The 26,981-nt window shown below is 35.3% G+C and overlaps 1 protein-coding gene across 7 annotated transcripts in view; it reads left to right on the forward strand.

Annotated features, from left to right (window-relative positions):
* NOVA1 (NOVA alternative splicing regulator 1) overlaps positions 1 to 26,981 on the forward strand; it is a 145,521-nt gene that overhangs the window by 60,604 nt on the left and 57,936 nt on the right. The window lies entirely within an intron of this gene.

A 26,981-nucleotide genomic window follows, 5' to 3' on the forward strand; every position in this document is an offset into this window, starting at 1 on the left:
GGTAAATAATTACATTGCCTACAGGAAAATGCTTTTGGAGGAGTTGGCCACATCTGGTTTATTGTTTTCAGCAAAGAATTTTGACCTACAAGGAACTACTTGATGGTAAATGTACAACTACTGCTAATGTTAAAGTTTGATGTTTTTTTATCATTATGTAACACTGAACAGATAAATTTTGTAAGGATGATGAAACTGGTAACAAAATGCTTGTGACCTTTTAGATACAGAAAACATAATGCCATACACGTGCTGACTTCCTATAAAGCATTGTAAATTATCTTCAATATATATTTTAATCAGGAATTTCACTGGAAATTGTTGTCTTTTATCATTATTCCATGCAAAGCTTGAACAATTTAAGATGAAAATGTTGCTCTAAAGTTCTCTATTAGATTAAAAAATTGTTTTGTTCTGTTTTTTGTACTCTGGTAAATCAGGAGCTGTATGTATAACAGAATACTTTAAATGTTGATCAGCAGTGCTTTTGTACAACTTAGTTTTGTGCGAACTTTTTTTCTTGTGATGCTCAGATTTTCTTTCAGTGTTTTGAAGTCGTGATGCAAGTCTTATTGAATCATAAATATATTGTGAATATTTATATTACAGTTATTTACAGACAGTATATGAACATGTATTTACTATAACTGTTTTCCAGAACATGTTCATGTTTAACTTCAGTTAGTGAATTGGACATTTAATACATTTTAAAGCATCTATATACTTTTAGTATATAGCTTTTAGTTAACTTCAAACAGTTATCGTGTATTATGTTTTGTGCAGTTGTATTTTGTGTGAGCAGTTACGTAAGCTTGCCTGCTTGCGAACATGGAAGAGTTATTATTTTGTTGACAATTATAGCCTTTTTTTAAATTTTTCGGTATGTCAGCTTGACTTTTAAAATATAACTTCAACTTTCTTGAAATGCAAGGTAGCTTCCTGGTAGCTTTCTTACTAGATGAAGAACCTGTGAGTACTGTTAAGTGGAATAGTACTCTGCCTCTCTTCATGCATACTTTACAGTTCTTTCTCTGCAATAGAAGAGAGAAAGAATCTTGATTCCTCAATTCTATCGTCTTGTGTAATGACTTGGACATAATATCTGTTCTGATCAATTTTGCAATGACCTTGTACTGATTAATGAAATCCGATGTTCTGAATAATCCCTTAAATTACACTTAATATGTTATGTTTTTAACACAAAGTCTGTCAGTGTATAAAATACCAGTGGTATTTAAATAATAGCTTACTCAGGCTGTATAATTATTGCTGTTTTCCTAAGTCATTGTTGAGGAAAAGCCTCCATGTTCAGGAAGAACAACATTGTGTGTTTAACTTGAATGTCTGTATTGTATATGTGTAAATAAAATTGAATGTCTATGTAGATTGTGTTCTGATGAAATCTGTGCTTAGGGCACTTTGCATTACTGTGAGTTTTTGCAGATTTTTCATCTTCAGAAATACACCCATTACCAGCCGTTTTGTGACAAAGCAAAATGTGTACAAAGGTGGCAGAAACGCTATTTAGTAATGAGCGTTTATAAAGAATCACCACATCCTTTTATTTATTTTTGGACATTACTCTATGAAGCTTCTTGTGTTAGAAGAGAGTCCCTTTCCCATGCCTTCATGATTTTGTGGACGTCTGACATTTAGCTCAAGTCATTTCCAGGCTTTAGGAGTGTAAGCTTACATTCATTCTTTTATTATAGAAGCCAACCTGTTGCTTTAACTGTCCTTTTGGTCTCTTCTGAATCCTTTCCAGTTCTAATGCATCCTTCGGAGGCAAAGTGACCAGAGCTGAATACAGTTTAAACATGCAAGTAAATCTTTTATGTCATCATAAGCAGTGTCATACTCTTTTCTGTTTCATATTCCCTTAGAAATTCCTAACGTTTGATTTTCCCTTTGACTATTAACACTAGCCAACATTTTTTATGGATATCATAATCCAAAATTTCACTCTTGAGTGAAATAATGGTCTGTTCTGAGTCCATTATTTGTGTGTGAAGTTAGGATCGTTTTTCTCCTTTGTACATCATATTTTTGTACATAGAATGTCATTTGCCTTTCTTTTATGCAGTTGCTTAGTCCTGAGACCCTTTTGTGGTTTTTCACTGACACACGTCCTTATCGCCTAACAATCACCATCCAAATAACAGAACCATTGGCACTGATGTCTGCTCCCATTTTCCAGATTCCTCACTGCATGTAATACTATAAGTGATCTCTTTCCACTGTGAGAGTGGATAGTTTGGTCTTTCCCTATTCCCTTTTAATTTATTATTTTTGCATGTAAGGACTTTTCTTATTATTCTGTAGCAGTTTTATTTCTTAATAAGCCTTTAGAAATGACGTTATTGAAAACCTTTTGGAATGGAGGGAGCAAAGGCTCTCTGCTCTTATAATTGAAATATAATCTTTCAAAATTTACATCATATAACTTGTGCAGAGTATTTTCTTTTAACTACCATTTCGTCATTGAATCTCCTTCAAATTTTAATTTAATAATTAATTGAAAAAACAAATTTGGTATATGTATTCAGAACTGATATGATTACATTGTGGTACAACCTTGTTGTCTTGTAGTCTGTGATCAGTGTGTTAATACTACGTAGCATAAAAGCCTGTAGTCAGAAACAGTTCATGTTTTAGTATCTCTTATATGATTATTACCATGTCACAACTACAGTGCAGATGTTATTTAAATTAAGAAATCTTCAGAACACTCCTCGTAGTATCTACACAGTAATCTTGTAGTCTTTCCTATAATCATTGCTATAAGTATTGTATTTCTTTTTCTGATCTCGTCTTTCCTGGCAATTCTCCTGAATACAAATCTACAAATTCTACAAAAACTACCTAACAAGCAATATATTAAATATAATACTGAACCATTTCAAAGTCAACTTAGATTAAAAGTTTATCTAGCTAATATAGAAAGTACAGAAATGCTCCTAGGTTATATTGTAAAGCCGGTTTCCTATTTCATATTCTTTAGTGTATAAAGGTAAATGTCTTGTGTAATATAGTTAGTATAACACTTTTAAAATAAGTAATTTAAAAGTCCTATAAAATGGCTACTGTTCTATGCAAAATGATACTCATTTTTTATTTTTTCCTTTTTTTAATGTACAATGTATTTAAGATATGCCAGTTAGAAAACTTATCTGGCTTATAGTCCTAATCATTTTTATAGCTCTTATGTTACTGTATATATAGCTTTTTGAAACTGGACGTTTTAAATTATTTTAATATTAATTTTTTGATCTTTTTGCACTATCCACTATGTAAGGTGGAGTTGCCAAAACATAGTTTAGGCAATAGCATATAATTGAGAATGTTTTACTTCCAAGGAATTTTCCTAATATATGCCTGCCATAACAGCATTTCTTTAAACCATATTTCCACATAGAGGAAATTTCATTGATACTGACAACAAGGTTTGTTTCTAGAAAAGTTACAGTTGATTTATAATCTCTAATTGCCTTCAAAGTAGTTTAGATTCCATGCATAACCTTGCACTTGTTTACATAGAATTTTATCTTTGTCACCTAATTAAATACCTCTGTATTGATACATATGTTCTTCTTTACAGCGCTCATCTAAAAGGACTTGGAGATGTCAAAACATTGAAAATTATTCGTGGATAATTTTCAACACTATATTTGTACTGCTAAAAAAGGAAGATTGATAGCCTGAGTTCCTAATAATAATCCATGTCATTTTCATAGATCACAGTTGTATCCAAATACTATGAGAGAGAAATTTGCACTGCAGATGAGGGAGAGGTCTTATCAAAATATGGCAAGAAAGACTGTCACAATACGTTACATTTCCATTAGGAAATCTGATTTGATATCATCGGTGCTGATGGCACTACAAAAATTAAATCGATTAAAGAATAAAATTAAAAGCAAACACTAAAGAAAAATATAAAGACTAGAATCATAGAATAATTCAGTTTAGGAGAGTTCTCAGAACATCTCTAGTCCAAATGCCTTCTTCAGGTGAGGTCAGCTGTGCAGTGTGACCAGATTGCTGTTGGGTTTATCTTACTATATAGTTTCTCAGCAATCTGTTCCACTGCATGACAGTCCTCATTGTGGAGGAAAAAAGAAAAGAATCCTTATAACTAATTTGAACATTTAGTTTCACTGTGTGGCCATGTCCTCCCACTGTGCACCACTGGAAAGAGAATGAGTCAGTCTTCTTGATGACCTCCACAGGTACTAGGGTGTTGCTGTTGAGTCTTTCTGAAGCTGTCTCATCTTCAAGCTGATGAAAGAGACAGGTTCCCTCAGCTTCTCCTTGTTAAGGGCACATTCTTCATACCCTTGACTGTCATGGTGGCACTCCACTGAATTTCCTTCAGTTTATCAACATCGTAGTTATAGTGGAGGACCAAAACCTGGACCCCATGCTCTATTTGGCAGCTGTTAGACCAATTTTAAAGAGGGATAATTACATCTATCAATCTACTGGCTGTGTCAGTCTGTTAGGCTCTGACTCCAGACTTTTACACTAGTCAACATAGTTCAGCTGGAGTACAAAGAATATTAATTAAGCCCCAAATAGAGTGCATTGAAACATTTGTGTTAATTCATAAATCTAAATTAATTCTGTTGTTTCTAATATGAAAAATGAACGAATTGGCTACCTACCCAAGATGCACATCTGTAAAAACATTTCATCATAGGAAGGAAAATGGTGGAAAATTGTAAAATGAAAGAATATGGGGAAATTCAGAAACTTGTCAGGTCTAATAAAACACGTATGTCTCATTTAGTCCATGCAGACAAATACTTAACAGTGTGTCTTAAATTTCTTGCTCTATTTCTTGTCAGTTCAGATGAGTTTTTGTCTTCACAAAGTTGGTAGTTGTTTGTTGCCATATTAGGCTGCGCTGCTGAACTTGGAGGAAAGTGTTGTCCTTGGTGTAAAAACGGAGTGAACTATGAGTCATGTTCATAATAGCTGTTGCTGGACTGTGTTTTTATACTGTGTGTAAGCATAGAAGAAATAGTCATAATAAAAAATAAATATGTGCTTATTTAAATGCCAACGCTACCACTTAATCTCAAAGCAGCTAATCCTTCATCCCAGTATGAGTTTGTGGGTCCTTTGAGACTTTTTTTATGAACACATAATTTAAAAATGTTAATCCTTTTTCTTATCCACCAATGTATTTCTTTTGGTTATTGTTATACTCTACAGACGAAGCAGTTATTTTCTTACATTTCTTAACATGATGGTTACTTTTCTACCTAGAGGTTCTGGTTCTAAAAGTGAGTTATAATTAACAATGGGAATTCATTAGCTTTTAGGTCATTCATAGTGACCAGAACTGGTGTAACAAAAGATTTTAGATACAGTAATACAGTTCTTTGCAACACAAAGCTGTAACATTTTAATGTATTCGGGAAAATGTGCATGAGCATTTTGCGTAGAGATACCTCAGTTGTTGCATGAAGAAGAATTTTTTTCTTAATTTTTCTTATTTTGAAACTTAACAGAAATGTTTTTATTATAACTGTTTTGTTCTGCAGCACAGTTTTCTTAGCAAATTTGTTGCATTTTCTAGTACCTGTCCAAATACAACAGATGACCATTGTTTGTTTGTATCAACAAAGAATGACTATTTCATTTATTATATCCAAAAGATCTGTTCAGCCTTTAGAATGATATGAAACAGAAACACTGCAATCCTAGGAACAGAAAGGTTGATGAATTTTAAAAAACCTTTTTGGAAGAAATGAAAGGTTTTCAGTCCCTTCAAATTGATTCTAAAATAGGATTATTTTCATTTTTGAATAATGTGGCTTTTAGAACTGTTGAGCTACACACCAGATGGCATTCTAAAAGTAGTGAAAAAAGCATAATCCAACAACCTAAGATGTGATGGCTTTTATAAGGGAGAGTATAAATCTATTACAGAGATCGTGTGGATCAGTTGTTATAATATTGACTGTTCGTTTAAAGACTTAAAAACAGAGTATTATGGGTTCTGAAAGTTAAGGAACTCTGACATTTGGTTCTGGAATAGTAGCAGTGTTTCCTAGTGAAAGTGCTAGAGAAAAGCACTTATAAATAAAAAACTTAAAAAATAATCAAGGTTATAAAACTGTATGTTGTTTGCTGTATGTATTATTTCATAAAAGCAAATCTGGAATATGTGAACCTCTGAAGAAAAGGATATGAACAGACATAACACTCAAATCTCAGCATCATATGAACTGCTGCGAAAATCCGCTTTACTGCTATAAAAAAAAAATGACGAGGCAGGGATGGGGAGCAAAAGCCTGCATCTGTGTTTGCAAATTCAAACATGCTCAGGTAGCTGCTTGGGCTCTGGAACGTGAGTGGTCTGCTACCAAATTGGCAGTTTGTCCTTCCACACAGTATTCAGTTCCAGTGTAAACTGCTCCTCAACAATTTATGGCATGGCTCAGCCATGAAGACATTACTAGGATTTTGTCCACTATCTAATTTGAATGACATCTTGTTTTGGTAACTGAGAACAAATAGCTAGCATACAGTGAAAGCTGTTCCTTGTTAGTTGATCTCAGTGACCAAGTTTACTAGTAGAGAATACGGGCTTCATGTTTACAAATTCTAATAGAAACAGCAGGAGAGTGGTGGCCCCAACCACTTTATTTTCTTTTTTTTCTGTTGCTGGTTTTATTTTTTTTGTTGTTCCTCTCATTTGCAACATATCAGGTGAGAAGTTGAACAAGTCCCTCACAGGTGTGGACAGGAATTTTATTGTTCCAGACAGTAAAAACTTCTGTGTGGCTTGTTTCTTCCTGTCGTAATTAGCTCTGATGAGTGCTGTACAAAGTAAGACTAGCCAGCTTAAATTAAAGGACAGTGGAGAATAATCTCTCTTTTAATATAACAGTCTCCCTCTTCTTAGGTGATGTTCTTGTCATACCGTTTTCTTGGTCAGAAGCTGAATTCATTGCTTTAGTACTGAATTCATTGTGTTTGGCACTTCAGGTTTTCATCTCATTTGTTTTAATGTAGTACAGATGATAATGTATACCGAAGCCCATCATAAATTGAAGGAAAATGGTTGTAAATTGATGTTAGTATCATAAATGTTTCTGTACAGTGAGTATTCTGAGTTTGTTATCTTGTGCTTACTTTGGCCAGAACACCTTTTTCATTACCTACCTGAACTGCTTTTGTCACCATCCAGATGTTCTTGGAGTGCATCCTTTCCTGTTGGGAGCCTCTGTGTTCTCAGGATTGGAACCTTTTCAGTAGAGTTCCTGTAAACACTTCCATTGTAGAAGTCTCTCATTTTCATAGGAACTTGCAGTATTATTTTGCGTAGTTTGTCTAATTTTGGGGCTTTCACCATGTGAAAATTCTGTTCTATTGTTTGTTGTTGTTTTTTAATGATGCCTATGGATTTTCTTAAATTCCCACCTGGGGTCCACTGGGTTTTAAATATTTTCTTTATCTTAGTCAATGCTATGCTGGATCCTTTTCAAGATTTCTACCTTGGGTATAACCTTTTGTATTTCCTTGGATTGTGGAAACACAGCAAAACACTTCTTTTAAAGTAAAAAAATAAGAAAATTTTACTTCGTCAGAATAACCTTTTCTAAAGGAGCAAAATATTTTTGTCATCTTTTGAATTGCGTTGATGTTATATAGACAGTATCTTTTTATTCCTTTTCTGAAACTTCCATTCAAGAATTTGAATCTCTTTTCATGCCCACCCAGATGCAAGACCTGATAGCACTATGCATTTTGTTATCACTGCTGTTTCTCTAAAGCCGAATGGGATGGGACACACTGCTTCCAATCTGTCCAGTGCTGTTCTGGGAAAGCAAGCTAAAGCAGATCTCTCCTTTGTCAGAATAAATAGTGGGTATGCTGGCATCAGGTATGCCTTGTGTATTTCTAACATTTTATAAGCCAGCTGGAACCCTTAGGATGCAGAATGTCTTCAGTCTGCTTGTCCTTTAGCAAGAACCTTGAATTGTTTACTAGGCTGTCGGTGACAGCTTCTGAATTTCTCAGTATGTGTCATGCTTTAATGACACCTGTAATCAAAATACTGTTTTCCAAACCTTCTATTCACTGGAGGTGTAACAATCCCAAATCATTAAGTGTATTTGTCACAGTGAAATCATTGTGCTTTGTTTTTTCCCAACCAGTTGTCAAGTTGTTCATCAGATTCTGAAACTGAAGAATCATTAGAGCATGTAACCTGTTATAAAAGTAAAATCTCTAAAAACGATATAGATGCAATTATAAGCTATGCTATATACTGTTACTAACAAATGAATTTGGGGGCATTTAGTAGTTTCTGTCTGGATAACTTGGACTTTCTGATTGTTTTTGTTTGTTTTTTAGAAATACATGTTCACTTTGGTTTTAGTCTCAGTACAGCTTCTGAAGTGTAAACCACTAGTATGTGGTCAGGGTGAAAGAGGTTTATCAGGACTCTTGGGCCTAGAGAAGGGAAAATTGCTGTAACGTTCTTCAGCTCTATAAAAACATTAAATGATACTCGACGTGTAAAAGGTTTCTTATTCAGACTTAACTCTTCTGGTTTTCACGATTTCCTACAAATGAAGCTTTCATAATATCCTATAACATGCAACATATGTTTATATTGGCTAGTTTCATGCAACATTCTTTTTGTCTATAGCAATAATATCTGATTATACGCCCATGTAATTACAGTTCTTTTCAGACACTCCTACCTTCCTTTGAAAGAGGTAGAGTTGGGGGGGAATTGTTCTTGAGTTTTAGAGTGGTAGCCCAAATCTTTTGAAATTAATTTTATGTTCAATGTCATGTAACATATAAGAAGTAGAATAATAGGTGGATGAGAAGAGACATGTTGTCCCACAAGTCTGCTGTGGCAGCCATATTCTGTAACCTAAAGCATTATGTGAAATTGTTCTTTCCTCTAAATGCGTTCATCTGCCAATATTCACTGTTAAGTGTGGAAAGCCATATAAAACTTGCTGCCATTTCTAGTATGTTCTGTAATTAGTATTTGAATGAGAAATGCTTTAAAAGGGAAATAAATTATATGAAAATGACAATTACAATGCATTTGTTTTAGCTTGAAACCTAAGCGTTGTTCTGTACTTTTTTTTCTGTTAATCTTCAGTGGCATATGAATACATGCTGACTTAGTTCCAACAAGAAATGGCTGGTTTACACTTTTTTTCAGGTCAGGGCAGTGAAATATGTTTAAGTCAAGAGAAAAAACTTCTAATGAAGGCTCATGGATCACTTTACTGATCTTTAATTATGTATATAATGCTGGAAGAAATTCAAGAGAATCTGAAGCTCTAGGAGTTCACCTTTTCCTAATTTTCTTCCACCTCATTTTTCTCTACTGTATGCACGGTTGCTTCTTACTGTTTAAGAAATCTTTTAAGGAGAACTTCTGCAGAATTTGTTTATTCTTATTTCTTTGCTGGTGACCAGCAGATCTATGTTTCATAACTGTTACTCCAGTAACTCTCATGTGTAAAATTCCAAATGTCATCAAGTTTATCTGCTGCTTCTGATTTTTTTTCATATTTCCTCTTGTCTAAGTGAGTAAGGGAAGTAGGTCTATAATTGGCTATTCCTTGTAATCCCAATCTTTCTAAAGAAAAGTCAGGTCTTGGATTTTCTTTACAAACTCTTGATGATAAAACGCATGCAAGTGTTATGTATCTGCATTCTAAGTCCATTCTTGATTCTCATCAGTAGTGACACAGTCTGTAGATATGTCTGAACTTCACAAACACTTTTTTCACTTGCTGGAAAGTTATTCTTTGTCTACAGTGTACATTTAGGAATACCTTTACCATGCTAAAGCTGTGATCACTGGAAAAGGGGTGATATCCAGGGTGCATGCAAGTTAAGTATTCTTTAAGGAATTCCTTAAATTCCCATGTTTATTTTTCTCCTTACTGATAACTTATGCTCACTGTTCTATTGCAAGCTAGTGTTGCAAATGAAAATTTGTCTTTATTGGCAAGTCTTAAATGAGTAATTATTCTTAACAAGTGATTATTTGCAACTCCAAGCTATTGCCTTTGCTTTCTTCTCCATTTATATTCAAGACACTAAAGCATTAAATTGTCTAGGATTCTTTTACTTGTAATTTCTTATGGTTATTTATGTAGGATGAAATACAGAATAATATCAGTAAAATGAAGAAAGCTGACAGTGTCTGATGAATATGTGTATATATATACATATATATGTATACGTGTATTTTTCTGTATTGAAGTGGTAATCTCTGTGAATAACCCCGGTGAAGCCAGGACTGCTCTTATTTGTCAGCAGCTAGTAGAAGAAAACCTTAGTAGGGTTGCAATGCTGGTGTTTATGGTCAACTACTACCATCATTTAAAGAGATTTTAATTTGAAGTGTCATCTTGAAGTTAAACACAGAACTTTGCTTACAGTAAGGAAAGAAGTTTTTTAACTGAAAGAATATGTGCTGCTTATTTATGTGCCTTTTTTTTTTTTTTCCTGTAGGAAAGACAGCATTCCTCTGTGGTTTGTAATAAAATGTTTGTGAGTGAGAAACGATTTCCAATAGATTGTTTTCCTCTAAACAAAATTCAGTGTGAAAACAAAGGGTATAGTGAAAAGCACAAAAAATGACTATAAAGAAATTAGTTAGGTTGTAATACTAATAGTGTGTCCCTGTTTCTGTGTAATTGCGGTAATGATTTTGGGAGGGGGCTATATTGTTAATATTGTTGGAAATGACCACTAAAGGCTAACTATGTGTATTTCTGTATTTCATACATTGTAGCAGTGTACTGTAGGTTGTTGCACAGCTTGAACTCTCATTCAGTGCAGGCTGACCTTAATGTTCTTTTCTGTCTGCTTTTCTGTCTTACTGGCTACAGTATTGCTTAGTGAATGTTTTGGAGGTAACTCCCATCCAAGAGAATATTTAAAAGAGAATTTTTCTCTAAAACATCTGCATTTTTATAATGATTGACTTTCAGATACCAGAGTTGGCCTTACTTTTTCTAGAAGATGAATTTAATTAATGAAAAAGCTATTACACACCCTAAATATATAGATAGATATATTATAGAGAAGTGCTTTCAATTGAACTTTTCTGCATTTCATGTGCTTGACTATTCTTTTCTGAATAATTTTATTAAACAACCAAATGATCTATCCTTTATCAAATTTATTTTTCTATGTTGAAGGTAATGAGGTTGAGAATTGATTTGGAAGTTAGAGTAACATGGACTCATGTTTTCCATTGTAATTACTGTCTGCCAAAAAAGGATATATTTTTCTAATTTTCTACTTATGTTCTTTAAAACAATTGTAAATTCTTTGCCCACAGCTTTTAAGAGAACTTCAGCTGGAATATATTATTTTAATTTATAAAGAGCAAATAGAGTGACTTTATATGAAATCATTTAGTATGATATTTCATATTTTATTAAAAAAAAAAAAAGGTTTTAGATATATTTTTGTAGCTTTTTTGGAAAGATCAAAGCACTTGGTGAAAGTCAAAATCTGTTAAACTTTGTTTCTGTTTATGGTATAAATTAAAACTCTCTAGAGTGTGGTTTGACCTCAGTCTGATTTATTGCTTTACTTGGCCATGCATCAGGATGGTTGTGGTTTTCCATTCCTGTTTCCAGTGAAGTCTTCATGTGTTTTGATTTCAAATCATTACATAGCAGCTGCTCCTTGTCTGTATACTGAAAACTTTGGTTGATCTAACACAAATACTAGGCCTTTATTTTTATTTTTATTTTTCACATTAAACAGATTTTTTTTTTTTTCTGTGCATGTAAAATGATGCATTTGTGTATTTTTGTAATTGAGAATTTATGTTTAGGTGTTAGAGTAGCTTATTCTAGTGAAGATATTTTCCTAATCAAGTCAATGCAGGAAAAATTAGAGACATTGTCAAAGTATTTTACAGATAAATCATTTCTTTACTGATGTCAATGTATAGGATAAAAGGAAAACTGCATTACTTCGTTGTTTATATTTTATAAATTTCAAGTCTAACTGCTAATGAACAAATTTCATTTATATTCATCTTTAAAACGTGTTAATCATTAACTGATCTCAGTTGTCCATTTGAAACCATCCCTACAATGTTTAAATACTATTATGACTGGCTTTACCTCTCCTTCCAAAACCGACACACCTTATAATAGCAAAAAAAAACAAACCCCACTGTTTACTTTGGGGAGGTGGGAAGGAGGAAGACTGGGGGGATAAGGTATTAAGCTTTATAGGTATGTGTGTATATGTCTATGCATGCATGTAAATGTGTTTGTGCAAGTGGGCGATCTGTAATAAGTACAATCATTCAATATTCTTTTCCAATTTTATACCATATGTATATATTCTGTTTACATATTCTTTAGTGTTTTCTGTTAAGATGGACAGTACTCTTACTGAATATCTTTGGAATACCTTTGTCAACACATAACAAAATGTGTGATTTTACATTTACATCCCTTAAATATTTTACCTAAAGACTGAGAAAAGTATACAGTTACCTGTTAAGAGGCAAGACTATCCTGGTATACAAGATGTTTTTATTTTTGCTGCCAATAATCTCTGCTATCATCCTGCCTCGACCATTGATTTTTGTTACATAAATTGCTGCAGGGGTGCATGAGTTGCTTTGCACTGGGAATATGATCTGAAGGTTTAGCATAGTAGCACAAGTATTCAGAAATTGTTTTAGTACTGACTAAATTAAGTCACTTGATTTAATCTGCTAAGACAGTGGCTGTAGATTTTGTTATTTGGTTTTGTTCTTAATTGATTGACAGTCTGTACTTTGACACACTCACTGGTTGATGAACTCATTAGGAGAATTCTGGTTTGGATTACGCCTTTAGCTGTGTTTATCCATTCAAGCTTCACTGACGATTTAATCTGAGGAGCAGCAGAGAAATGGAGATGCTGATGTTTAGGGATCTGTGTCAACAAATCAGTAACAAGAAACTCTAAAGTGAGGGTACTACTCCTTGACCCTTTTTAAGAAAGCCCTCCTACTGCTAATGCATGTGATGGTGGTGGGTGACTGAGGTCAAAATAAGAGCAAGACACTCCAGGGATGTCGTGATTAAATCTGCTCAACTGAATTCTCAGTTCAAATTTTAAACAAAAGACAGGTAAATGTTCATGGAGTAGGTTAGAATAAAATATGAGACAAGATTATTTTAAACAGCCATTATGCATGAATTAGCCTTGATAGAGGTCACAGAAGGACACATTTGCAGATAGTACAGATTGTAGTAAAGCAAATACTTTATAAACTTTAAGATACTAATTTTGTGTCTGTAAATTTCTCTGAAGTATACAAGGACAATATTGGAAGGAATACACAGGTGCTTGTGGAGTAAACAAATGAATAAGTAAGTGTTCATGCCTGGGAGCAGAAGACAAGGTTGTTAATGCTAAACATGAGCAAAATATTTTGTTTGACACAGCAAGAAAGGAATTCACCACAGAAGAATTAAACTAAGAGAAGAGTAATTTTGGAAAGAACTGAGTAGAATTAGAAATCAAGGTAGTAGAGGCAGCATTTAAATGAATTCAAAAAAAGCAAAGTTAGAGAATAAAACCTAAATAAAAGAGGAGGAGGATTCAGAACTTTACCAGGAGAATTCAGGCTTTCAAATTTATTTTGATTGTATACATTAAGCATAAAAGGTTGTGGCTTTGGGATGTTACACAAAAATACTGAAATAGTTTTAATATGTGAATTAGAGATGTATCCAGAGTATTAATATGTCTAGTATATATAATGCTATAAAAAAAAAAGCAAAGGGAGTTCAATTTCTGTTTTATTATTTTTAATAATGTGTCACAGTATGGTTTGTCAAGTTCACTTTAGTTCACTTTAGAAGTGACAGGTGCTTTTTCTATGTTACAGGAAAAATAATTTAAGGAAGATGAAGAACAATGCAGGAGTTAGACTTATTAAAATTGTAAACCATTTTCATCAAGATAAATATTTTCCATCCCTCCCTTATTCCCCCTCCCCTATGAGTATTTTTTTTTCAGGGATACTATATAATACTATAGATGTAAATAGCAATTGCAATTTAAAACAAGACTAGTTCTTTGAATGTATCAGTGCTGGTTGGTTGGTTTGATTTTCTTCCATAAGACTTTGCCTTTAAGCTGATTAACAAAGTAACTAAGTAGGTCTTAATAGAAAGGCAGTGCTGTGAAATGAAATGGGCAGGCTGCTTAGGCAGTAGGGTTGGACCATGGGAGCTCAAGAGGTTCTTGCCAGCCTCAACTGTTCTGTGATTTTGTGCAATACATACATGTTCTGAAATACAAAATGCTATAAATGGAAACAAATATATGATGGGCATCTGATTTTAGCACAGTATTTGGCAGTTACATGGTAGTTATTATGAAATACTGACTGCTATGGTTAAGGATAACAAAATATTTTTATAAATATATTAATGTTAAGAGGAGGGCCAAGGTGAATCTGGATGAGGGAGGAATATGATTACTGAGGATAAGGAAAAGGCCGAGTTTCTTAATGCCTTCATTACATCTGTCTTTACTAGTCAGCCTGCTTATCCTCAGGGTAGTCAGCCTCTTGACTGGGAAGTCTGGAATAGGGAGCAGAAGAAATCTCCCACAGTTCAGGTGGAAACAGTTAAAAGACCTGCTGCTCCACCTCAACTGTCACAAGTCCACAGGGCCAGGTGGGATCCACCCAAGGATGCTGAGGGAGTTGTCAGATGTGATTGCTGGGCTGCCTTCCATCTTCTGTCAGAGGTCATGGTCATCTGTAGAGGTTTCAGATTACTGGAGACCTGCTAATGTGGCGCTCATCTATTAGAAGGGTTGTAAAGAGGACCTGGGGAACAGGCCTGTCAGCCTGACCTCAGTGCCAGGAAAGGTGTTGGAACAGGTCATCTTGAATGCAGTCATGCAGCATATGCGGGACACCTAGGGTATCAGATCTAGTCAGCATGGGTTCATAAAAAGCAAGTCCTGCCTTGACCAACCTCATCTCCTATGACTGGGTGACCCACCTGGTGGATGAGGGAAAGGCTGTTGATGTAATCTACCTTCAGCAAAGGCTTTGACACAGTCTCCTATACACACAATTCTTGTGCAGAAGCTGGCAGCCCATAGCCTGGACAGGTACACTCTTTGGATTAAAAAATGGCTGGATGGTTGGGCCCAGAGAATGGTGGTGAATGGAGTGAAACCAGTCACAAGTGGTGTTCCCCGGGGGTCAGTGTTGAGGCCCATACTCTTTAATATCTTTACTGATGCTTTGGACGAGGAAATTCAGTGCACCCTCAATAAGATTGTAGATGACATCAAGCTAGGGGAAACGTCAATCTGCTGGACAGTAGGAAGGCCCTGCAGAGGGACCTGGACAGGATGGGTCAATGGGCACAGGCCAATGGGATGAGGTTCAACATGGCTAAGTGCCGGGTCTTCCTGCACTTTGGTCACAACAACTCTATGCAACACTACAGGCCTGGGGGAGAGTGGCTGGAAAGCTGTGCAGAGGAAAAGGATCTGGGTGTGCTGGTTGGTGCTCGTCTGAATGTGAGTTGGCAGTGTGCCCTGGTGGCCAAGAAGGCCAGAGGCATCCTGGCTTGTATCAAAAACAGTGTAACCAGCAGGACCAGGAAAGTGATCATTCCTCTGTACTTTGCTGTGGTGAGGCTGCACCTCAAGTGCTGAGTTCAGTTTTGGGCCCCTCACTTTAAGAAAGACATCGAGGCCCTGCAGCGTGCCCAGAGAAGGGCTATGAAGCTGGTGAAGGGCCTGGAACACAAGTCCTGTGAGGAGCAGCTGAGGGAACTGGGGTTATTTAGTCTGGAGAAGAGGAGTCTCGGGAGACCTTATTGCTCTCTACAACTACCTGAAAGGAAGCTGTGGGGAGCTGGGGGTCGGCCTCTTCTTGCAGATAACTAGTGATAGGACTAGAGGGAATGGCCTCGAGTTGCTCCAGGAAAGGTTTAGGTTAGAAATTAGTGTAAATTTCTTCTCAGAAAGAGCAGTCAGGCATTAGAACAGGTTGTGCAGGGAGGGGGTGGAGTCACTGTCCCTGGGGGTATTTAAGGAAAAGTTGGACGTGGTGCTTAGGGACATGGTTTAGTGGTGAAATGGGGATGGTTGGACCAGGTGATCTTGGAGGTCTTTTTCAATATTTATGATTCTATGATACTGTATATTTTGAATTTGTTGCATTTTTTCCACTTTGGAGACCAAACTTGCACACCTTTTTTTTTTTTTTTTTTTTTTTTTCCTTTTTTTTTTCCCCCCCAAATTAAGTCACATTGTGTTTATTGTGAAGATTCATTTGAGGAACGTGTATCACAAGTAAATATTTGAAGGACTAAAGACATTAATTAGTTACTATAGCTTCTTAACTGTATTTCTCCTCCTTTGCTGAGAAGCAGTGGCATTTCTCTTAGGCTTTACTACAGTTTTATGCTTGTTTCCGTGGTAATTCTTTGTCTTGCAGTCTGCTTCAAAGGAGCCAGAGGATCCTGACAGGTCTTCTATTATCATTTATTTAATTGTGTGAAATCCAAACTGGAATATGCTTTTCTGTAAAAACTCTCAAATAATTATTCTCTGAAGTATAAATGCAACTGTAGGTTTTAACTCTTAGGGCATTATAACTTCATTTTTCTACTTTCTTCTTTTTCAGCAATAGGTTGTTTTTTTTTTTTTTTTTTTTTTTTTTTAATATTATTTCGTATTCGACATATTTTACAAAAATTGCCTTTATCTACTTACTCCACATTATTCCTAAATTGCATTTTATGGTATCAGAATAACTTAAAACTACTGAAGACAATCTGCAAATGCTTGCAATCATCTCTAATAATCTGAGTTCCTTTCCAATCAGCCTAAGGGTAATATTGAGCATGCACAATAACTTATGATTCATTACTTTTTTTGCACTTCCAAAAGGCCAATATGCCACCTACCATTTAAGAGTCACACTAGAGCATTCTCTGTTGAAATGACGTATTCCTAGAATATCACTAACATATGCCCACAAATCATAGAAGTTCTTCTTTTCTGCAGTTAACTTTCTCGAACAGTCTCATATTTTCAAGTAAAGTTTAATGGTGCAGTAGGGACAAGACACATTATATTCCAATAAATAGAATAATTAATAATCTTTATTGCTTTCTTCTCTTTAAGATGTGGGCTGGTTAGAACAGTAATTAACACTTCATCCTTCTGTAGAGAGAAACATAAGGAACACCTAAATTAAAGAACTGAAAACAGAGGTTTTTGTCCCCAGAGGCTTAGTGGTGTGGTTTCATGGTCCTCTGGCATTAATTTAAATGTCACTGCCAAAAAGGTAGTCTTGCCCTAAGCCGTGCATTTCATCTTTGCATCAGCAATAGCATCTGTCCAGCTTTGCAGTAGGTCCCATCAGCTCACTCATCCATTTGAAAATGATTTTTTTAAGGAGAGTTAGGAGGATTAGTTTGCAAGCTGATCACTGAGCTTATCTAATTCATTTTGCAGCTGCAGGAATATTTGTGCTGGTGTAAAAGAGGTAGCCAAAACACCTTGTGTGTGCAGGAGAGGAGGAAGGAGGTGTATTCCCTGTAGATCTGAAGGGGCTTCTGACCCAGCCTATCCCTAGCTGTTTCCTGCAGTTTGGGAAATAGTTTATTCTGAGATCTATTAGTATGCTGCTTCAGTGAGCTACTCCTAGCGTTTTCAGAGCCAGGTTAATAAATACTCTTAAATTAAATTACTTATGTTGATTTTCCTCACTTTTACTCAAATGGTGAAGGAAATGCATTTGATTTATCCGAAGTCTTGAGATAGAACTGTTTCTTCCTTATTTACATTCCCTCCCCCTCCCCTTTAGTTGCATGCATTAAGATAGACTCGGGTTTTCCGATCTTATTTTTTTTTTTTTTTAAGAACAGAAAATAAGTTTTAATAGTTAGCAGTTCGAATAGAAGTAACACACATGTAAAAGCAGAAACAACATTAAAAAAAAAAAAAAGTAGAAAATGAACATAACTCCTTAGTCATTGTGATATTATAGGGTATTTTATTTTTTTCTTACTGTTCTCCTTTCCAGTCCTATCATTTCAAGTGCAGACTGTTCTGGGACTGAAAAGGAACAATTTTCCTCTCCCAAAAGAAGGTTCCTTCTGACACAGGGTGCAGCAGGCAGGCAACCTTATTTTCTCCCACTCCAACCCCAACTGTTTCAGGAAAATGTAATATGCCAAACATACATTAAACCAAAAACTTCTACCATATGTCAGTGGGGAGGGATTACACAAACATCTGTGGCAGAGGAAATAACCATTGCAAGGCATTTTTAAATTCAGGTGGACAGCATAAAAGCTGGAATATTTACATTTTACAGGTGCAGCTGGAAGAATGAGGATTAAGCCTATAAAGAAAAAACTTGAAATTAGAAGCCTGAATTTACACAGTTTGTGTATAGATACTGCAGTGCCCTTTATTTTAATTTCTCTTCGTAGACATTAGAAGTGAAAAGGGAGTTGTGCTAGAGGCAGGGAAACTGCATCTGTTAGTAAGAACCATGTGTAAAACTTAGTGCATGCTATTCCAGAAACTTTGAAACTCTTTAACTCTTTATTAACCTGGGTTGACTTTTCTCTACTGATGTTTAATTAATGTAAAAAAAAATATATATATACTATTGCAACAAAATATTAAAATAGCCTGCTATGTGGATTTATAAAAGTTGCTCTTTTTCTTTTAATTACACAAAATGTTGCATTATTTTTTTCTTTCCCCAACAGCTAATTATTAAAGGGAAATGGTTACAAGAAAATGGTTAGAGAGATTATGGAGTAAATCCATAGATGAGTGTTAACGGCAGTATCTGTAAATATTATAGATAATTTCCTTTTGCTTTAATTTGTCCCTTTTCCTCTAGGATTAATTCCAGTAGGATTTAACTGCATGTAAGCAGGAAAATGCACATCGCCCTGTTCTCCAGTATGTAGAAAACTGTGCAATGGCATCTACTTTTAAAGTTTATATCTGATCATCCTGACTTTAACTCCTCACCCTGGCACAGGAAAAGGGGAAATCTAGGCAGGAAACTGGAACAAAGAACTTTGGAGTGACCAAAAATAAAATTCTTCCTGGATACATTTTGGAGGGGGAAGTAGTTTGCTGTGTATTTGCCTGGTGTTACAGGCATTTTCAATAAATTAGTCTGGAGGCTTTTCAGATAGATTGCTCATACTTCTTAGGTTGAGATTTTTTTTTTTTTTTTTTCATGTTGTATTGTGTCCTTGCCACTTGGATTAATCCGCCTTTTCTTTTAAAATATTCCGGTGTGGGCTACCATGCCTTCCATTTGTATGCACTTTCCAGAAGGAAAGTAGGCCTGGTGCAGACCAGCAGCAGGATCACAGTTGGCAGGGTGTGCGGCACTTGCTCTCTGCGGGGATCCCATCGAGCGGGAGCAGAATTGACGTGCAGGTGGTTGGGAAAGATTAGCATTCATGTGCACAAACAGGAAGCAGGGTTTCAAAAGCAGGAAGCTAGCCCTGAGCCATGATGACCATAATTGCTGTTCCGTGCGGAGCTGCTGAACTCCCACTTACTGCTACTTACTGTTAGGGTGAGGTCAAATGTCTGTGGGCTGTGCTCTGGAAGAAAACACAGTGGAGCAGTTACATTTGTGTAGAAGGCAGAACAATTTCTGAACACGTAACAGAGTAGACAGTTCATTCTTAAAATGCAGGTTTTACATTTCTGTTAACAAAATAATGGAAGTATTTTGAAAGTACCGAGTACATGGGGTGTGCTGCTGCTGTTATACTGGGAGGTTATAGAATAGATCATACTACCACAAAGGTATCTACCCACATAGTGCTCGATTCTGTTGTAGTTGTGAAGGCAATGTGCATCTGTTTCTGTAGAGAAATTATATGCTGTACTCTTGAGTGAAAAATGTTTTTAAAACATAAATGTTTTCATACTCAATGTAAAAATCTATGTGAATGTAAAGATTTATTTAGTGTAAAAAAACAGCATCAGATTTCAGTTCTGGTACACATTGCAAATTTATTGTCATAATCCGTTACTCTATCTCTGTTTTTTGATTGCTTGCTAAGGACTATCCGTTATTTGGATGAATATTTGCTGTTTTTTCGTGTGTGGGGAAAAATATATTAATATATCTGTCTACACAGAGGTGTGACTGCAAGTTTGTGATGTCTTGATTTAAGATGTAGTTTGCTAATTATCATCATGGGAATCAGTCCTCAATTAGCAGATACCTGATAAATTTGAAGGGAAATGTGGGATCTTAATTGTGACCATTTTTCACATTTGGTGACATTGCTATTCATACTTCTTCCTGCAGTAAAGTCTGGATGTTGGAGTTTTAATTGGCAAGTTAAACATTCATTAGGTTTATACATTCAGGGAATTTTTCCTTAAGTTTTACTTGAAACTTGAATATTCAACATCAATAAAATTATCAAATTACATCTGTTGCTTGTAAAATACGGGTTTACTCACAGTAGAATTGTTAAATATTTTACATTGATATGTAGATCCCTAAATTAAATTTTAATCTCCGAAAACGGAGGAGTAACATGAGGATTGTTAGGCCTCTTAAATCATTACTGATGGAATTGTTGGATCTTGAGCACTTAAAGAGCAGGCCTGAGGTCTAAATTAATGCAAGTAGATTTGGTTAGGATAGGAAGTGACTGTGTGTGCAGTTCTTGCACTTAAACAAGAGGCTATGCTTTATGCAGTTTCACAGAATCCTGCTTGTAAGCATTCAGTTGTACTTTACAGACAGGTGTTAATCACTGTAATTTCAACAAAAGTGTATGAAGGAAGATTCCTACTTTTTTTTTTTTATTATTATTATTTTTTATGGGAGGAGCAATAGCTTGCACTGAGACTGCTAAGTACTTTGTGCTTATGGTTTTTCTGACTATAGTCATAAATAACTCTCAGGAACACCTGTCACCTATGTTTGGTCTTACATTTATCAGCACTAATTAAGAAATGTGAAAAGCATAACAAACACTTTTGCAACCTTTCTTTTTAGTGTCTAACATGAACAGACCTAATTGAATTTTAGATGCCTGTATTTCCTCCTTAAGAATGACTGATGCTGATTAAAAACATTCTTACGATTTAGTGTGTATATTTAACAGGGCTAATGAGGCCTGGACTGATATATTAAGCAAGCACATTGCTCCTAGTACTCAAGTTATTTCTAAATGACCTAATTCAGATACATGCCGATGTACGACATTTCAATGTGATGAACTGATAATGGGAAAAGAATCCTTTAGGTCTCTCTCTGGTCTCTTATAGTTATATGATCTTCGCAAGTTATGTCGTGCGTATCATTAAGACTGTGCACAGAGAATTTTCTTGGCATAGTTAACTAGTTAGAAATGTGATTTTCTTCACACACGTAACTATTTTTGAGTAGTTAAAGCTTTGTTTTGGATACTTGGCAATTTTAAAGGCTCTTAGTTGTTCTTTATGGAAATTGTCAACCTCTGTGGTTTGTTACCGTCTCTTATGAATAGCAACCATCAGAAAAACACTTCTGTTGTCCTCAAAGTTGGTATGGTCAGCAACTTCCTTAGAAGCCTTAGAAATAAATTTCATTTTTTGTACATACAGAATACGGAATATCTTTGAAAAGTTCTTTAATTTATTACTGTTAAGGCACACTTCCGTTTCACTTTGATTTTTAGGAGTAGGAGCTTGAAATTTGACAGATGTGCGAATAGAAAATATATTCTTGTTTTCTCTCTTAAAATGTGTACATTATAAACCTTATAAAAATCTAAGTTAACGTGTGTTTAGATATATGTTATTTTGGCTACAAAATTACTGGAACTGGCTGTCTGTAGCAATCACAAAATTACAGACTAATTGAGGTTAGAAGGGGCATCTAGATATTAGCTGAAGACCCGTGCTCAAAACAGGGTCAGTTAGAACAGCATCATGTCAGGTTTTCGAGCATCTCTACATTTGAACACTGCACACGGTCTCCATGCAGGCAGTTTCTGTATTCTGTTACCCTCACACTAGAAAACTGTGTGTGTGTTGAAATGGAATTTCCTCTTTCAATTTGTACCAATTGCCTCTTGTGATTTCAGTAGATATAACTAAGAGTCTGTGTCTGTCATCTTTACTTCCTCCCACCTGGTACTTGTACACATTGATCCTTCTGAGCCTTCTCTTCTCTGGGCTGAGCCCCAGCTTTCTCAGCCTCTCCTCATATACCAGATGCTTCAAGTCCTTAATCATTTTTGTGATGCTTTGCTGCACTTAGTCTTATGGCCACATCTCTCTTGTACTGGGGAGCCCAGCACTGGACACTGCACTCCAGCTGCTGTTTTACCAGTTCTGGGTGGAGGGGAAGGATCACCTCCCTTGACCTGCTGGTGATGTTCTTAATGCAGCTGAGGATGCCACTGGCCACCTTTGCTGCAAGGACGCGTTGCTAGCCTGTGCCAATTTGGTGTCCATCAAACCTTCAAGCCTGTTCTGCAAGCCTGCTCTGACCTTAGATCCTCAACGTTAGATCAGGGCAGTACAGGGAAGGGGGACACTATGCAGAGTAAGGCTGACCTGGGGAAGGCACCAGTCTCAGTGAGCTGGGGAGAAGGGAGCAGTGCAGCAGGGAGGCAGAACTGCAGGGGATAGGAGGAATTCTGTTATGTGGGGAGCAGAGAAAGTGCTCAGGACATGGGGACAAGGCAGTGCAGAGATACGGTGCATGCTTACAATATTCCTGTCTCAAATACTGAGTTACTGCAGTGGCACCCATGAAATCCTGGACAAAATGCATGTTTCTTATAGATACAAATAGATAGTAGCCTATTACCACCAGTAGTTGAGTTAGCTGGGCATGAAGAGTAGATAACTATCCTGTGAATCTAAAAATAAATAAATAAAAAAAAATAAAAATAATAATGCACAATTCCTTTTTAAAATGCGCAAATACCTGTCTTGATGGTAACCTGGTTTGAGACAAGGTGTGGAAAGAATGATGTGACTAGAGCAGGAGTTTGAAAAGAAATGCAGTTGTGGTAACTGATACTTGCATTTTTATCTAGAATGGAATATTCACATTTGCAAAACCACCATCTTTTCATTGAAATATCATTAACTGCCTGCCTTGCCATTTTGTAAGAAAGCTGCTTTGTGAATAAAAGCTTTACATCCTCTTAATGCCTTAATAATATAATGGAGGTCTTAAATGAAGCTCTAGTAACACACGTTAATTTCTCTCATCCATTTTCCGGAGAAAATTAAAGCCTTTATATCATATTTACTAACAAAAAGTAGTAAGTATTGGATTTATCTAACTTCTCATCCTCAGTGAACGGCGCCTAACTGTTTAACAACAGGAATGCAGGAATGAGCTTTTTTTTTTTTTATTCTCTCTGAGGAAAGTGTTTTATGTAGTTATGGGCTTAATTATCCAGCAAGTCCCACTTAGTTATGTGGTGACCTGTTTATTGAGTGAAGTCACTAAAATATCAGAGAACCAGTTCTCATGCGTTGTCTTAATATGGTTTCAGTCTATTTATTTTTCATTGGCTGTTAAAAATCCCAATTTTAATACACTCATTTTGAAATAATTTCAGTATGTATTGAAAATAATAAAAGCATAGCAATTAAAATAATATAAATATAATTTTTTTTGTTAATATTCTTCCATACTTGAATAAATTAAACTTCAGTAGGCACTTGGCTTATTTAATAAATCATAAAAATATATATATAAAAAATGGAAACTAAATGTGGTAAGCTTATTCTGTACTTACCAGTTGCAGAAATGAAACAAAAGTTGGGGATTCCACCTAGAATGTTAATGCAGGTGAGACAGCCACGTGTCATGTACAGCCAAAATCCTCAGTATAGCTGTTTGGATGAGTTTCCTTTTAATCTACGTTTGAATACATGTGACTAATCAGTAAAGCTGCTAAATATTTGAAAAAAATACATTTTTTTATGGCTTCTTTTGTAATATTTAAAGTTATTTTTCAAAATTCTTACAGCTTCATCATGACATTATTCTTTCTGCTTTATGACATCACACTAGTGACTATTACCAGACTATGATGTTTTCAGTGTTGCCTAATTAAGTGAGCTTAACTTAATTTTAAACCTCAGGTCAACTTTTTCTATGTTTATATTAAATGGAGTTTTAAATTGAATTAACTTTCAGTTTCTAAATTCAAATACCAAATTTTAGGTTTAAAATCAATTTTTAGAAGTGCCTTTCATCCTAAACAAGTATTTAATATGTGTATTATTGATACCATAGATTGTACCCGATAAGACTGAGGTTTTTTACTGTGTCATATTCCTTTCATATTTCACTTTATCAGTTGCCATTGGAATTAAAGTATCTCCTGTGCATTATTATTCATCATCCAGTGATAAATATGTACAAATGACTTATTTAGATTATAGTGTTTCTGCTTCTATTGTCTACCCCAATACATTAAATAAATTCATTAATGTATTCCTTTCAGTTTTAATGTGCTCATACGGACCATGTATCTGCATCTCCCATAACACTTTAATCTAATAACATTTAGCTCTACACTTCCTTGACTGTTTTGAGCAGTCTTTTTTATTTTAGTGGAATGTCTCTTGAGCAAGGAAAGAAAGCTTTTGACCATCCTGCTAAAAAGAGTCAGATTCTGACCTCTCCTAAAGAAACTGGGAATAATTGCATGTAAATCATAAATGCAGTGCTGGGAAGATCTGTGTCAGAATCTTAGAATTTTAATAGATATTCAAAGAGAGTGATGATTGATCATTAATATTCTGTTCATTTTGAAAATGTATACCTAGAAAGTAAATAAGTCCCAACATATGCTAATAACATTATTGGTAAAAATTCAGTATGTTTGAATTCATTACATATTTTTAAAGTGTTGGTATGACTCATTCTACAGTGAACCTTGATGTTGAAGCTTAGAGGTTAGAAACAATTCAGAAGCCTCCTGTTTAAAAGCTGGGTGTTAATAATCCAAAATTATCATGAGTGTACTTTGGTCTAAAACAATATAAAGGTTGTCAGCTCAGTTCCACTGAGACATCCAGAAATAATACTGATTCAAGTAGAAGCCTTCTTGTTGAAAAAAGTAAAACGGGAAAAAACACCACCACCACCAACAAAAACCACAAACCTTATATGGGGTCACCTCTTTGTGAGCATTGCTCACCTCTTAGTGAGTAACAAGATAATATGATTTGCTGATTTTTACTTTTCATTTAATTTTTGTTGCTCTGTAAAAAAAAACAAAAAAAAAAAAAACAAAAAAAAAACAAAAAAAAAAACACAAACAAACAAAAAAACCCCACCATTTCTTTAAAAAGAAATTAATACCTTAGTACATTCAAGGAAACTAGGACATGCAAGAGGTCTGTGTTCTTTGCGAATTGTTTGAGCATATTGCACTAAGATTGCATTTCTTGACTTAGTTTACTGATGTGATTTAAATTTACCTGATTGGTTGAATGCCAATAGATGAAAAACTGTCAAATTGTACTTCTGTGAATATTAAGCTATTTTTAGGTGTTTTTTAGCTGCTGTATTTTCTTTCAGAGTGGAGCTGTACAATTACTGATATCTTTCTGGAAAATAATAAATAAATAAATAAATAAAAATAATAATAATAAAAAAAGGCCATTACTGTAAATTAAGACAGATATGGTGCTATTAAATTAAATACAGGGTTATATCTATGATTTTTTAAACTAAATACAGTTGTACATAGTTGTTTTTTAAATGAATGTATGGTTTTAAAAGTCACTTATTGTTTACCTGCTATAGATGAGGTTTGAAATGAACAAAAGGCAACAACAGGAAACATATGCTATAGTGGTTAGTTCACACCTGCTAACTGCCTTGAATAGGTTTACAGATAACATCAGACATGGAATGAATTCATTGTTTAAACCAATGAAAGTCTTTGTACAAAATCTGACCTTTCACAGCCCTCTCTTTGTGAGGGTATTGCTTAAACTCATCTTGCTTTTGAAAAATGATTGCTGCTATGGGTGTAGTTTTCTTAAGAAAAGACATAACCTTAAATTAAAGGAATTTTATCACAGCTCACACTGTGTCTGATGTAACAAAACTTAAACAGTAGAAAACAAAACACTTGACTTGAGTGGTGTAGTGGAGCGTTGATTCTATAATTTACCTTTTGGTTCTGCTTACATACAGAGCTTTCACACCAGTTTTCACTGCCTGTTTTCTCAGTTAAGCTTCATCTGCTTCGCATTCTTTCCAGAGTTGTCGTTAGCTCAAGTTTTGTTGATGGGACTTAGCATGTGTCAGAGCACAATTGGGATTTTATATTCTTTTCCAGAAAGCTCCAAAACCTTTATCATATACAAGTGCGCTGAAGTCAGGGAATGCCCATGTTTTGTTCTTGATGAATAGAGAGCAATCTGACCATGCTTTGTTGTTTCAGTAGATGATAGAAAGACAATATGAAATGGAAATGGTTTATAACTCATAACTGGATTTCTTTGTGCAATCCTTCTCAACATTTTGCACTAACCACCTCCGGGAACAGGACACCAGATTTGGTAGGCCACTGCTCTGGTAATTCTTATATCTCTAGTATTGATTCAGACTGTCTTGCAATCTTTCCCAGTCATTAGGGCTCTGACAGATGTGTGGCCAGGGTTTATGAACCAGCCAGCTGATGCTGTGGCTGCCTCCAGCCCAGTGATGGATCTAGTAGTCCTCAAGATGCTGCGCGTGATCCACTTGTGAATCAACTCCTCAACTACCCATCACAGGTTTCAGCCCGGTAAGGGATAAACCAGTCCCAGTGTTTGGTTTACCCTGACCAGGCTGAAAACTGAAGGTTCAGGAGTTCATTACTAATCTGATCAGATCTCTTTTGTGGGGGGAGCAGCGTCTGTCAGGAGGGAGTTGTGTGCAACTAGGGTAATAA

The sequence above is a fragment of the Aythya ferina genome, assembly GCF_964211825.1.
Source record: "Aythya ferina genome assembly, chromosome: 5".
NCBI lineage: Eukaryota > Metazoa > Chordata > Aves > Anseriformes > Anatidae > Aythya > Aythya ferina.